Raw genomic sequence first — 15,260 nt, 5'->3', positions numbered from 1 at the left:
GGAGTAAAAGGATTCCCAGTAATTCGCCCAGAATCCAAAATATCCCAATTGTCCACACCTAAAGAGCGCACTAAACCTTGCCCTGTATACCTCAGCACTCTGGATAAACCAAAAGTGCCTACCTTCAACCCTGATGCCCTTCCTGTCTTAGTAGCAACGAACACACAATTAGTGAAATCACTCCATAGTGCTACCTAAATCAATAGTGCTACCTAAAGTGGAAAAAGAAAATTCTATCTCGACGCGCGTTTCGGCATTCTAACACGCCGTCGTCAGGAGTAATGAGCTTCAATGTAACACAGTATCCTTTTATGTGTTATGTGGCAATCCGTCTGTAAATCGTTAGCCGGTGTGGTTCGTCACATGTGACGGAATATTAGTCCTGCGATTGGTCAAGAGCTCTCCCTTATTTTGATTGGACAGGGGGCGTGGTGACCAGTTACCAGTACTCAGTATCCACGTGGGGAGCGAGAAAAAGTTTGCCGCGATTAGGGGGAGTGGTTTCGTGACGTCACTGTCACTGTCCACATTAACCCGTACGGTAAAACGAAGGGGTTGCCAACATATAACTACCCCATAGTGTATTCTTGCCCTAACTGATCAAAGAGATATATATTGATTGACTTGTTCCAAAATGTACCACACCTTAAAAAATATTCAGAACTAATAATATGCTGGAAAAGGTACATTGATGATGTACTAATTGTCTGGAGAGGTTCCAGTAGTGAGTTTGAAGACTTTGTCAAAATTCTTAATATCAATGATCTTAATTTAAAATTTACTAGCGAGGTCGGTGGGAAACAGATTAACTTCCTAGACATTACAATCTCAATCGAAAAAAGAGGTCCAGCACAGACCACCCTTTTTAAAAAACAAACAGCTACAAATAGCCTCCTAAATTGGACCAGTTACCATCCACAATCTCTTAAGGCCAGTACCTAAGACTAAGACGTAACTGCTCGTCCATAGAGGATTTTAAGATTAAAGCCTGGGACTTAAGGAAGGCCTTTAAAGATAAAGGATATCCCAATAGGGTCTTACGCAGGGCATATACTAGAGCCATTAATACCGATAGAGATATGCTTCTCACTGACAAGATTGCACAATCAGAAGATCAAAAACTGATCAGATGTATCGCTACATATGACGCGGGTTGGGACTACATGATGGCAACACTTAAACGGTACTGGCCGATTTTGAAGTCCGATCCACATCTTAAACATGTAATTACCCCACATTTGTATGGCAATAAAAATAGTTATGGCCAGAAACTGGAGACAAATGGGCGGGTTACAATGGCAGGAGATATGTATACAAATGGAATACCAACGCAACATGGAAGCTGGGATAGCCAAGATATCTAGAGAAAAATATAATGAGGTCTGGACCCCTTGGGTTAGATTTATCAACCACAATATAACCCCCCCCCCCCCCACAGAGATAGCTATCCGTAGATGAGAGAATGGGCAGGAGGTATGGTTAAGGTTTAGGAGATATGTATGACAAGTATGTCTGTATGAATGCAAGGACGTAAGATGTAAGACACAGCAGAATACTGTCCAATGAAGATGCTTACCAATGCAAGGTCTGACTGGTACTTATAATTACTATTTATTGATTTGTCACTGGAAAATAATCTCTGGTACCGTGTTTAAAAACTACACAGTTGCAAGCTGTGTGTGTCTTCACTTGAATGAATTTGTATTATAAAAAAAAAAAAAACGAAAATAAAGATTTATATATATAAAAAAAAAAAAACATGTAATTACCCCTTCACCCTCCGTGACAGCAAGGAGGGGTCGTAATTTCCGCGACACCCTGGTACAGAGCCATCTGGCACCTAAGAAGAAAAAAGATCTATCAAAATATCTACCTAAGGGCACCTTTAAATGTGGCCACTGCAGTGCATGCGACTTTATAGTAAAAATTCAGAGGCATTTACTGACAGTAACAATACTGACATATCTAAAGTTCGGTCATTTTTCAACTGCAGTACAGAAGGTGTCATTTATCTATTAACTTGTTCTTGCGGCATAAAATACGTAGGGAAAACGTTCAGACCCTTTAGAAAACGTATTAGGGAACATGTCAATTCTGTCAGGAGACATTTAGAAACTCCGATATCCCGCCATCTGAAAATACATCACCTCAATTCTTCTAAAAAGTTGAAATTTATGGGTATTGAACATATCCCACGGACTCAGAGAAGAGGTGATTGGGATACTAAATTGAGACAACGTGAGTCCTATTGGATTCACAGACTTAAAACCCTCTCGCCCATAGGGCTTAATGAGGGATTTTCATTCACCGCATTTTTGTGACCTCTCCATCTTTAGATGTTACACAATCTAAGGGAACTCCCACCCAATCTTTGTATATAAGTTGTATATATTTCATTTATTGTATGTTCTTCTGTAACTAGGGATCTGGGTTATGGGATAAAGGTTCACCATTGAATCCATAGGTGGTAACATCCTTTTATATAATTAGGGTGACTGTTCTGTTCACCTACTAGTTATCATACGGATTTAAAACCATCATATTGAATTTTGATGCACCTTAAGCCACAATTACATCAAGACTTTTATCCCCTTAAATTCGTCCCATATTGCTATCCTCCTTCCCTTCATCATTAAATGAGAATAGGATTGACCTAACAAGTCAATCAATATATATCTCTTTGATCAGTTAGGGCAAGAATACACTATGGGGTAGTTATATGTTGGCAACCCCTTCGTTTTACCGCGCGGGTTAATGTGGACAGTGACAGTGACGTCACGAAACCACTCCCCCTAATCGCGGCAAACTTTTTCTCGTTCCCCACGTGGATACTGAGTACTGGTAACTGGTCACCACGCCCCCTGTCCAATCAAAATAAGGGAGAGCTCTTGACCAATCGCAGGACTAATATTCCGTCACATGTGACGAACCACACCGGCTAACGATTTACAGACGGATTGCCACATAACACATAAAAGGATACTGTGTTACATTGAAGCTCATTACTCCTGACGACGGCGTGTTAGAACGCCGAAACGCGCGTCGAGATAGCATTTTCTTTTTCCACTTTAGGTAGCACTATTGATTTAGGTAGCACTATGGAGTGATTTCACTAATTGTGTGTTCGTTGCTACTAAGACAGGAAGGGCATCAGGGTTGAAGGTAGGCACTTTTGGTTTATCCAGAGTGCTGAGGTATACAGGGCAAGCTTTAGTGCGCTCTTTAGGTGTGGACAATTGGGATATTTTGGATTCTGGGCGAATTACTGGGGATCCTTTTACTCCTCCAAGGAGGGTTATTTCTCCTATTCCTCTGGTTTCCTTCCCTCCCCCACCCCTGTCTAAACCCCCCCCCCCCATTCATATGGGACCAGGTCACGATATCCTGATCCTCTGCTGTGTAGCCAGATAGGATATTGAGTTATAGGTAGGCACTTATGGTTTTTCTACAGTGCTGAGGTATACAGGGCAAGTATTGTGCCCCCTTTAGGAGTGGGGATTTGGGACTCAAGGTGAGCCATTGGGGTATTGGTTATTCCAAGGAGATTTGTTTCCCCTATTCCTCTGGTTTCCCCCTCCCCCCCCCTTCTTATTACCAATCTACCTATTTTTCTCACCATATAATAATGGTTCAGACTGGTTCCATCTATCCCTGTTTGGTCCCCTCCTGTCTTTTTTACTTATCATCTTAGGTTTATTAAAGGTAGGGACCCCCTCATTTCATAACTCTCCAAATAGGGACTTAGGTCCTTTTTCTCCTCCTCACCGTTTATTATCTGTGGGTTATTCCCCGCCTTGGAGAGTTTTTAGGGCATATCAACACCAATCCACGGGCAACCACCCCATTAGCCCCTGGTTAGGTGTTCTTCTAATTATTTTTATATACACTGATATACAGGGCTGCCATCAGAAATTTTGGGGCCCCTGACACAGCTCAAGGTCTGGGCCCCCCGGCGCCTGCACCCGAGTTCCCCCCCCGAGTCCGCCCACAGGGATGCAGTGTCTGCAGGGCCGGTGCAAGGATTTTTGCCGCCCTAGGAAAAAGTAAAGTTTGCCGCCCCCCCCATGTGACATCACAGTGCCCCACCCATATGATCTGCCATGTTAACTAACACAGTGCTGCAGTGCCGCCGTGTTTACAATAAAAGGCCTGCAGGGACAGGCTATAGACACCAGAACCACTACATTAAGCTGCAGTGGTTCTGGGGACTATAGTGTCCCTTTAATGTGAGGTAAATTAAGATTAGTGCCACGAATAATATACTAGATTGCCTACTTACAACCAGATGAGGATGATGATGGGCTTCAGCTGCCGTCTGGCTCCACTGGTCTGGTGTAGAACAGGCTCTCTGGAGGCGGTTTGTAACTGTGGTCACAAAAATCAATGTTCTGGGAGAACGGGAAGCAGCTCCATTGTTTGAGGGCCCTTTACACAGCTCAAGGTCTGGGTCCCAGGGTCCACCTTCATGTTCCACCAATGAGTTTGTTCACAGGGGTGTGTGTGTGTGTGGGGGGGTGGGGGGGAAATGTCCTGATGTGTGTAAGGAATGCATTGTGTGAATCTGTGTTTGTATGTGTAAGGGCTGCAAGGTGAGTTTGTGTATGTATGGGATGCAGTGTGTGTGTCTGTAAGGGATGCACTGAGTGTGTGGAAGGGGTGCATTGTGTGTTGCTGTGTGTAAGGGATGCATTGCTTGTGTATGTGTGTCTGTGTGTAATGCATTGTGTGTTTTTCTGTGTGCAAGGGGTGCATTGTGTGTGTGATGGATGTCAATCTCTCCCCCTACCCCCGTCAATTTCCTTCTTCTCCCCCCCCTCTCATTGCCTTCTCCCCCTCCCTCTCATTGCCTTCTCCCCCCTCCCTCTCATTGCCTTCTCCCCCCTCCAATTTCCTTCCTTCTCCCCCCTCCAATTTCCTTCCTCTCCCCCTCCAATTTCCTTCCTCTCCCCCCTCCAATTTCCTTCCTCTCCCCCTCCAATTTCCTTCCTCTCCCCCTCCCTCAAATTTCCTTCCTCTCCCCCTCCCTCAAATTTCATTCCTCTCCCCCTCCCACAAATTTCCTTCCTCTCCCCCTCCCTCAAATTTCCTTCCTCTCCCCCTCCCTCAAATTTCATTCCTCTCCCCCTCCCTCAAATTTCCTTCCTCCCCCCTCAAATTTCCTCCCTTCCTCTCCCCCCTCAAATGTCCTCCCTTCCCCTCCCCCCTCAAATGTCCTCCCTTCCTCTCCCCCTCCCTCAAATTTCCTCCCTTCCTCTCCCCCTCCCTCAAATTTCCTCCCTTCCTCTCCCCCCTCCCTCAAATTTCCTCCCTTCCTCTCCCCCCTCAAATTCCCACCTCTCCCTCCCCTCCCTCAAATTTCCTTCCTCTCCCCCCCAAATTTCCTACCTTCCTCTCCCCCCCCAAAATTTCCTTCCTCTCCCCCATCAAATTTCCTCCCTTCCTCTCCCCCCCAAATTTTCTCCCTCCCTCTCCCCCCTCCAATTTCCTTCCTCCCTCCCCCCTCAAATTTCCTTCCTCCCTCCCCCCTCAAATGTCCTTCCTCCCTCCCCCCTCAAATTTCCTTCCTCCCTCCCCCCTCAAATTTCCTTCCTCTCCCCCTCCCTCAAATTTTCTTCCTCTCCCCCTCCCTCAAATTCCCTTCCTCTCCCCCTCCCTCAAATTTCCTTCCTCTCCCCCCTCCCTCAAATTTCCTTCCTCTCCCCCTCCCTCAAATTTCCTTCCTCTCCCCCTCCCTCAAATTTCCTTCCTCTCCCCCTCCCTCAAATTTCCTTCCTCTCCCCCTCCCTCAAATTTCCTTCCTCTCCCCCCTCCCTCAAATTTCCTTCCTCCCCCCCTCAAATGTCCTCCCTTCCTCTCCCCCCTCAAATGTCCTCCCTTCCTCTCCCCCCTCAAATGTCCTCCCTTCCTCTCCCCCTCCCTCAAATTTCCTCCCTTCCTCTCCCCCTCCCTCAAATTTCCTCCCTTCCTCTCCCCCTCCAATTCCTACCTCTCCCTCCCCTCCCTCAAATTTCCTACCTTCCTCTCCCCCCCAAATGTCCTCCCTTCCTCTCCCCCCCAAATTTCCTCCCTCCCTCTCCCCCCCCACTCCCTCAAATTTCCTCCCTTCCCTCCCTCTCCCCCCCACTCATTCAAATTTCCTCCCTCTCCCCCCACTCCCTCAAATTCCCTCCCTTCCCTCCCTCTCCCCCCTCCCACTCATTCATATTTCCTCCCTCAAATTTCCTCCCTTCCCTCTCCCCCCCACTCATTCAAATCCCCCCCCCCCCACTCACTCAAATTTCCTCCCTTCCCTCTCCCCCCCACTCATTCAAATTCCCCCCCCCCCACTCACTCACTCAAATTTCCTGACACCCGGCGGGCACGCGAGGGAGCACTCTCCTCTGAGTGCTTCCTCTTCAGCTCCCTCGCGCGCCGCGTACTAATGCCGGAGCCGGAAGATGACGTTCCTTGAATGTGGGCTTTCATTAAACAAATTGTGACCATTTGGAAAACAAAATACCCCTTCCATCGATTTTTCTTCTTGTTATTTGCTAAACACATCTTAAATAAAAGATTACAGTGTCTTGGCTTGGATTATGTTCTATGACATCTAATAATCTTTGGTAACTTGTGAGTTGCACTTCCCACATCACTGCTCTCCTAGGCACAAAAATACAGATAGTGATTTTCTAAAACCAATATACATAATTACAATATTACTTCTTGTTGCAGAGGGGTCAATTTTCTTCTTCTCCGGGGAGATTAACTGTAGGAAGAAGAAAAGCAGAGTGTAAATTAAATTGGGCCTTGGTTGATACAGAGTTGGGATTTCAATTATAAAATAATAGGCTTTTTTTGTCATTCATGAACCAAGTTTTAAAAACTCATCTTCATGGATATCTCCTGAGAGGTTAATATTAGCAGAGTTAAACTGACCTTAGGTTTCTTCGTTTCTTTCCTTAAATAGGAAAAGAAGCATGTTGAGTCAGAATCGATGCAAATAAGTGTTTAACTATATTGTCTACATCTTAAAATTATAACCCAACTCAATATATCACTGTTATGTAGAACACATGAACATTGTTGGATTTATATAAAATATGTAATGTCATGGGTTGAGACAATTACAATTATTTTAAGTGTTGGAAAATTTTCAATAACCTTAAAAGTTTCCTGCAGTTCATCAACGATAATAACATTGTAATTTTATTTTGGGAGTTTTCTTTGCAAGAATTTATTATATAATCTTATTCTTCTTACAGCAAATCATGGAAATACCTGGTCAAACCTGCTTAAGTTGATTGAGTAAAACATTATGAGTGCATCTTTGTTATCTTTTGTTTGTGGATCTTCAAAATGTTGTTGACAGTATTACGTCCAATTTTCTTTTTACTGCAATTCATACATTTTTTTTTCCATCTGCCTCTTTTGTGTTTTAACCATCATTTTTGATGACACATTTCTCAACTTGGTAACACATTTCGCAATCTTTCCACCACTTTTCCAACAGAAGAATGTTCTATTTTACTACTCTTTTTTTTGCAACACAGGAAAGGGACATTATAGGCACTCAGAATACTTCAGCTAATTGAAGTGATCTGGGTGCAGTGTCCCAGGTCCCAAGTATTTGATAAACTGCAATAATTACATTGCAAGGTTACCTCCACCTCTAGTGGACTTTTGGTCACCTATCTGACTCTGGATGTCCCCATTCTATGCATGAGGACATCCAGCATCACATTAAACCCCATAGAAAAGCATTATACAATGCTTTTCTATATGGGAAGTTCTAATGCAAGAGCGTCGATCGCTGCGCATGCGAATCAAGTCCCCATCTCACCGGCTGACGTTGATGGGGGAAGAGTAGAGGCGTAGCCTTAACCAGCACTGAGGGACATCGGTGCTGGAGCCAGGTAAATGACAGATGGGGTTGGGGCCACGATGGAGGGGGAACACTTTAGGGAGCCATAGTGACAGGGAAAAAAATGTCATTTTTTAGATCACTTTTAGAAAACAATAATGGAATTTAAAGGTACTCTCCAGACCCATAGGGCGTTTCAGATTGCTGAAGTGCTTTATGTGTGCAGAGTGTGCCCTCTTTTTTTTTATTTTACAATAGAAATTCACACTTTTATACATAAACCTTGTTACAACTCCCTGCCTGTCAATCAGACGACCAGTCCTGTTACTTCCTGGTTTGGTTAGCTCAGTGGAGCTAAACGCAAAAGGCAGGCAACTAACCACAGCACCTGCCTTGCAAAGACTTCTCATTAACCTGCATTGAGAAGTCTATGATTGGACAGCCACAGAAAATCTGGGTGGGGTTTGAAGGGTTTTACATAATACATTATATAAAGGAGAGCAAAAAAAAAAATGAAACGGAACATACAATGTTTCTATTTTCAATCTCCTTCATCTGGAAGGGTTTTTTTTAATGAATCTTCCCTTCCTCTTAGTAGCTACATTTCAAGTTACTCATAAATCACTTATGTAGCACTAATAATTATATAACTGATCTGTTGGTGGCAAAGGGTTCTTGTGCCGGAGTCAGCTAATTGAAATAACAGCTTTATCTTTCCAATCACATAAAGAACAAAACCATCCACAAATTGCCAAAGGATTTTTAAAGCTTGACAATTGTGAATTAGATACTTTTATATTATCAGGGCTAATGCTCTTACTCTGCTTGAAATGTTGAAATGCCTCTAAATTTCTAAAATGAGACAAGCTGAAATCGTTGTATTCCAAATATATTGTTACAGGTCATGGATGTCTTGAATATTTCCAAATTCCTAATATATTTGGAAAGTTTTTCATAATAAAATGTACTGATTAAAACAGTAATAATCTCTGCAGAACACAGACTCCTCACTGGATGTTTTTTTTTTTGTTAAAACTTCTACACCTCCCCAGTAGTGTTAAACATGTAATGTCGTCCATTTTAGATCATGTATAAAGAATAATTCTGGGACAAAGTTATAAGAGACAATTGAGAGGAACATTTAATTTACACTTTATACATAATCAATCACCACCGTGAACACAAATAATTTATAACTATGATGTACATTGTGCTGGTCATGGTTTCCTTTGGTCAGAAATGTTGGGGCCCCTAACACTGCTCAAGGTCTTGGCCCCCGGGGGCCTGCCTCTAAGCCAGCCCCCAAATCCCGCCTCCAAACCCCACCCACAGGAATACACAAGCACAGACACAAACACACACAAAGATATACACACACATACTAACAGACACACATATTGAAACAAACATACACACATACTGAAACAGACACATAGACTTATACAGACACACAGACACATACTAACATACATACAGACATACATACTGACATGCATACATACATACTGACAGACATACAGACAGACATATACATACACATACTGACATACATACATACACATACATACACATACATACATACATTGTGACATACATACATACTGAAATAAATACACATACATAGAGATACATACATACATACGTACACATACATACAGATACATACATACACCCAGACAGACAGACATACATATACATACACATACTGACATACATACATATACACATATACATACATACATACATAAAGATATACATACATACTGACATACATAGACATACAAACACATACATACAGATACATACATACAGACAGACAGACACATACTGACATACATATGGATACATACATACAGATATACATACATACATACACATACTGACATACAAACATACTGACATACACACGCAAATTTTTCTTACCTTTTTTTTTGCAGGAGGGTGGCTGTGGCTGATGGGAGTCGGCGTGGCTCTCCCGCCCTCGCGGCCTGTCTCTCTTGCCTCCCGCGGGGAGGGAGCTGGGAGGAAGTGACCGGCCGTCAATTGCAGGTGCAATTTTTTAAAGGGTCCCGGTTGCACTATTGCACTGCCGCAGCGCTGACCAGGCCCCGGAAGATTTAGGGCCCATCGGGTGGCCCTAAATGCTTGTCCACCTGATGGGCCCTATCATCATGCGGACTCCGGTGCAGGTGAACCGGCGGCAGTTCTGCCGCTACACATGGGGCCCCCAGGGCTGCGGGGCCCGTGACAACCGTCATGGTTGTCACCTCCTGATGGCGACCCTGCCTTGGGTATTTGATAACGGGATATATTGTATCTTTGCTTTTATTTGATATTGGCCAAGATTCATTTTCAGTTCTCATATCTTAGTATCATTTGGCCTTGAGCAGATTTCCCTCTTTTTGTTAATTTCTAAATCCCTTCATCTCAGCTCGCTTCTTGCTCTAACCTGTTTTAGAGATGTGCTATTTTACCCCTCTACACATGTGTCAAGGGCCACCCTAATGTCCAATGATTGCTTTTATCTTGATATGTTTCTATTGCTATTCTCCTTCTTAGGCATGCCACAAGGTTCTTCAGCTTTATTGGGTCATGAGTAAACCTCTTCTAAACACTCTGCTTTGTGAAAGGAAATTCAACTCACAAAATGGGGGTTCTGTAGAACCATTTACCAGGAGAGGGTTCCTCCACCTTTTATATAATGTTCCCCTAGCAAAAATCCTGTTTAATCATTTTAGGCCTATCCATGTAGCTGCCTTCTACTCATTTAGTTATAATTAGAAGGAATCCTTTCACTGGAATCTGTGTTTATAACTGATGCACCTCCTTCCATGTGCTTTGGTAGAATTCAGCAATACGATCTTGCATAGAATTCATGATGGAGAAAACGTCTGAGGAATATAGGACCTTTCTACCATTTTACCATTGGTCCATGAGTAGAACTTATAGTTAGTCGGTATACTATCCTCTCCTCTTGGGACCTTAATATCACAACCTGTGGGCTTACCCTTTTATCCTGTTAATCTGTGCCACTTGTCTCCATGCTGAATACTCAGCTGATGCATAAAAATACCTCATGTACTACCTGACGTCAAATGACTCCAACCGTTATCAACTTCAGCCAAGAACCTGAGGGACATGGCAAGGGTTTAAATCCCTGAGATAAGCAAACCTGCAAAGGATTTCTGGTTCAACAAAGCACATGTGTATAGAGCCCAGGGCTAATCTAAAACCCTGTTACATCAAATAAGGAAAGTTCTTTTTAGAATACACTCTCTATTATTGTATCAAGATGGACAGAAGCAAAGAAACATATCTTATTTTGCCAGCATCCTAGCAATAAAGCCATTGATTTTAAACCATTTTAATTAATGGGACATGGCAGAAAATAGTGATAATGTATACAATACCCAACCGGCATTCAATGAAGATGATGAAAAAATCTGTTAATGATGGCAGAAGCCACTCTCTAAGACATCTCATTAATTTACTGTCCATTATCATATAATTGCTGCTTTCTTACATGTGTGAAATGCTCCGTGTAACCCAGGAATGAATATTCACACTGAGAGAAGCACTTGCTCTCATAATGAGGCTTTTCTGATCTTGCCGGATTCATTAGAATTTTTTTGTTCTTTTTTTTGAAACACTGACTCTGCTTTTTCCAAGGTTAAATGGTAGGTTTTCTGAATACTTTGCAAGAAAATGTGCACCTTTAATTTAATTCAGACAGTCTAAAAGATCATGCATCAAGACAGTTAAAAGGTGTTTTCATAAACAAATCGTCGAATGAGCTGAATTAAATTAGAGGTCGATCGTATTACATCAATAAACCTTGCATTAATTTGAAATTCTGCAAGTGTAGATTGTTTAGTCCCAAATTAGAGGGCAAAGGTCTTTCCTCTATCAAGAAGATCCATTCAGGTTGTTTAAAGTATCCAGAAGAGACATTTTCCAGTGAATCTGTAAATACCAGAATAATTGTTAACATTTCAAAGAGAATGTTTTAAAATGGAATATTTTAGTTATTACTCATCAATCTCTGGTTTATAAAATAATATCTTGCACATAGGAAAAAAACCACAGTGAAATGGCCTTAGTAAAATAATTGCCTGATGTGTGATAGAACACTTAGTAGTGATATCTTCAAGGGGCTGTATTGGCCTTTTCTTTCTCACTGACACAGAGTAGCTTCATTTCAATGTAAAGTTTGAGATGGTTACTGAGAGAGTGCGAGGGGCATGGGCATTTTAGGCCACCAGCCCACTCCCCATCCTTATATTTCCCCACTTGGAACCTGCTCTGATCAGTGGGGAAGCAGTGATTGGTGAAGCTCACAGGTGGCGGCAGCACTAGACCACTAGGGTAAGGGCGATATTAATTAAATAGTGAGCAGGGTGCCACAAGAGAGAGTGATAAATATGAAGCTGGAGGAGGGAGAGAGACGGAGAAAAGATGAGAGAAGATTGAAAGGAAAGAGGGGTGGAGATGAGGGGAGAGAGAGAGATTATGCATAGCAGAGAAAAAGAGTGATGGTTGGAACTGGTGGGACAGTAAAATAGAACTTAGTGGACTCACAATAATGTGTAGTGCATCACGGAGATGTGTGACAATAACATACATAGTAAAGTGCACTGAATATGAATGTGTTGTGCAGCCTCACAGCATGTCTGAGAGCTATACATTTTTTCTATATGCTGTACTGCTAAAAATTGTGGCCGTACTCCTCCTAAGATCAGGTACTGGATCCATCCATGTCTCCTTCTTAAAATACAGCTAGCCCAGGGCTGTGTTTGCACATGGGCACGCTGGGCAGTTGCCCGGGGAATCCAACTGGCAAAGGGGCCCCACAGCGAGGCCCATGTGCCGAGGTCGACAGGATCCTTTTATCTCCCCTGCTGACCTCTGAAGAGACGACCTCGATGTGTGCCTTCTTGGGCCGGTGAGGAGAGGCCCTTCATTAGCTGTGAGAGGGAGCCAGGAAAGGACCTCGGAGGCAGATATTTCCTCCATCAAGCATGCCGGTTGGAGCGTTGCTGCGTGTTACCATGACAACGCTCCAACAAAGCGTTTTGCTCACAGGTTTTGCTCGCGGGTCAAATAAAGTCAGCCTGCAGCCTGAGAAGCTGCAGGCTACAGAGCAGTACTCACCACTGGATCACCCCTCACACACAACACCCATAACATACAACAGTCCTCACATGCACACAGCAACCCTCACACACACATTGCAACCCTCACATACACACACATACACAGCACCCCACACACACACATTTCATCCCGACATTACAAAACACATATCGCACCCCTCAAATGCACACACAGAACTCCTCACAGCACTCCTCATGCACACACAGCACCCTTCATGCACACACAGTACCCCTCACACACACTGCACCACTCACACTGCACCCCTCACACACACTGCAACCCTCACACACACACTGCAACCCACACACACATGCACACACACGCACACACACAGCAACCCTCACACTTACACAGCACCCCTCTCCCACACACAGCACCCTCACACACAGCACCTCTTACACACACACAGCACTCCTCACACACATTGCACCCCTCACATACACACAGCACCCCTCACTGCTGTCTGTGTGTATTCAGCAGTCTGTGCATATTTAGTTGTCTGTGTGTGTGTATTCAACAGTCTGTGTGTGTATTCAGCAGTCTGTGTGTGTGTTCAGCAGCCTGTGTGCATATTCAGCAGATTCTGTGCATATTCGGCAAGCCGTGTATACATTTAGCAGTCTGTGTGTGTGTGTATGTTCAGCAGTCTGTTTGTGTATGGTTTCAGTAGTTTGTGTGTGTGCATGTTCAGCTGTCTGTGTGCGTATTCAGCAATCTGTGTGCATACTTAGCAGTCTCTGTGTATGTATTCAGCAGTCTGTGTGTGTGTGCTCATCAGTCTGTGTGTGTGTGTATTCAGCAGTGTGTGTGCATGTATTCAGCAGTGTCTGTGTTTTTTTTCAGCAGTGTATGTGTGTTTAGCTATCTGTGAGTGTGTATTCGTCAGTCTGTGTGTGTGTTCCCGGCAGTCTGTGTGTGTGTATTCAGCAGTCTGTGTGTATTCAGCAGTCTGTATGTATTCTGCAGTATGTGTGTGTGTATTCGGCAGAATATGTGTGTATTTAACAGTCTGTCTGTGTGTCTTTAGTAGTATGTTTGTACTCGGCAGTCTCTGTGTGTGTGTGTGTGTGTATTCAGCAATCTGTGTGTGCATTCGGCAGTATGAGAATGTATTCAGTAGTCTGTGTTTATGTATAGCATGAATGTATAGTTTTTATTTATTTTATGCCTGTGAGTGGTTGTGATGGCACTGGCTAGCCCTCAAACAGGCTTAGTAATTTTTTAGTAGTTACATTTTGTGATTCATTTAGTTTAAGATGCAGACTAGATGGGAAATAATGGGTTTGTATAACCAGATCATGTAGATTCTTTAGATGATGATTTGATTTGTAAGTGCTTTTTACAATTAGTGTTATGATTTGTGAGATATCTGGCTCAACATTTAACGATGAACTCTGTTCCACTTGCTCCTCCTTTTAAGACTGCCAAAATCAATCAACTTTTCTAAAATGAGAGTCACACATTATTGGGGATGATTAATCATGCAAATCTTGCCAAGAGTAGTTAAGATGTCTGCTTTCAATAGCTCACAGATACATTAGATTTGTAAAATATAAATACCGTATTTTTTCTAAATATAAGAAACCTCCATATTTTTAACTAGAAATTTTGAAAATAAATAAATAAAAGCACCATTAGAATTTATTTTATTTTTTACTCCCCATATTTTTTCTTGCATCCCTCCTTGTCTCTTTCCACCTCTTGTGCCTCTTGCAGCCCCTGTGTCTTTTACCCCACACTTGTGTTTTTGCACACCCCTGTTTCAAAAAGCACCCCTTGTGGCTCTGACCTCTTGTTCTAGCGTGACCTTCCATCAGCCTCTGTTCATTTACCTCTGCCTTATATGCACTTGTCTTGTTCTTACCCCATATTCATCTTTTCCCCACTGTATTTTTCTAGTCTAAATGACCCTTTCCCTCACTTATTCCCTTTGTTTCTCTTTTTTCCTACTTCTCTTCCCTCACGTATTCCCCTCTTCTCTTCCTGTCTTCCCATGTGTGTGTTTCTATTCTAATAACCCCCAAGCATGCACCTTATTGTTGCCCAGAGGCTTTGCATTTTCAAGAGTTAATGAGGACAGCTGGAAGTACAGAAAGTGACGCACCCAGAGAAACATCAGACTATACAGACGGACTTAGTTTTGTTCCCGCTAGTCACACAAATGTTGACAGACAAAACTGCGTCCTGTAATCAAAGAAATACAGTATTAAGTATTTATACTGTGGCAGAAATGCCTCTGCCACGTGCTCTTGGAGGGGCCTGCTAG

Source organism: Pelobates fuscus, chromosome 3, assembly GCF_036172605.1.
Source record: "Pelobates fuscus isolate aPelFus1 chromosome 3, aPelFus1.pri, whole genome shotgun sequence".
NCBI classification, from domain to species: Eukaryota; Metazoa; Chordata; class Amphibia; order Anura; family Pelobatidae; genus Pelobates; species Pelobates fuscus.
Note: the sequence above shows the minus strand (reverse complement) of the source record.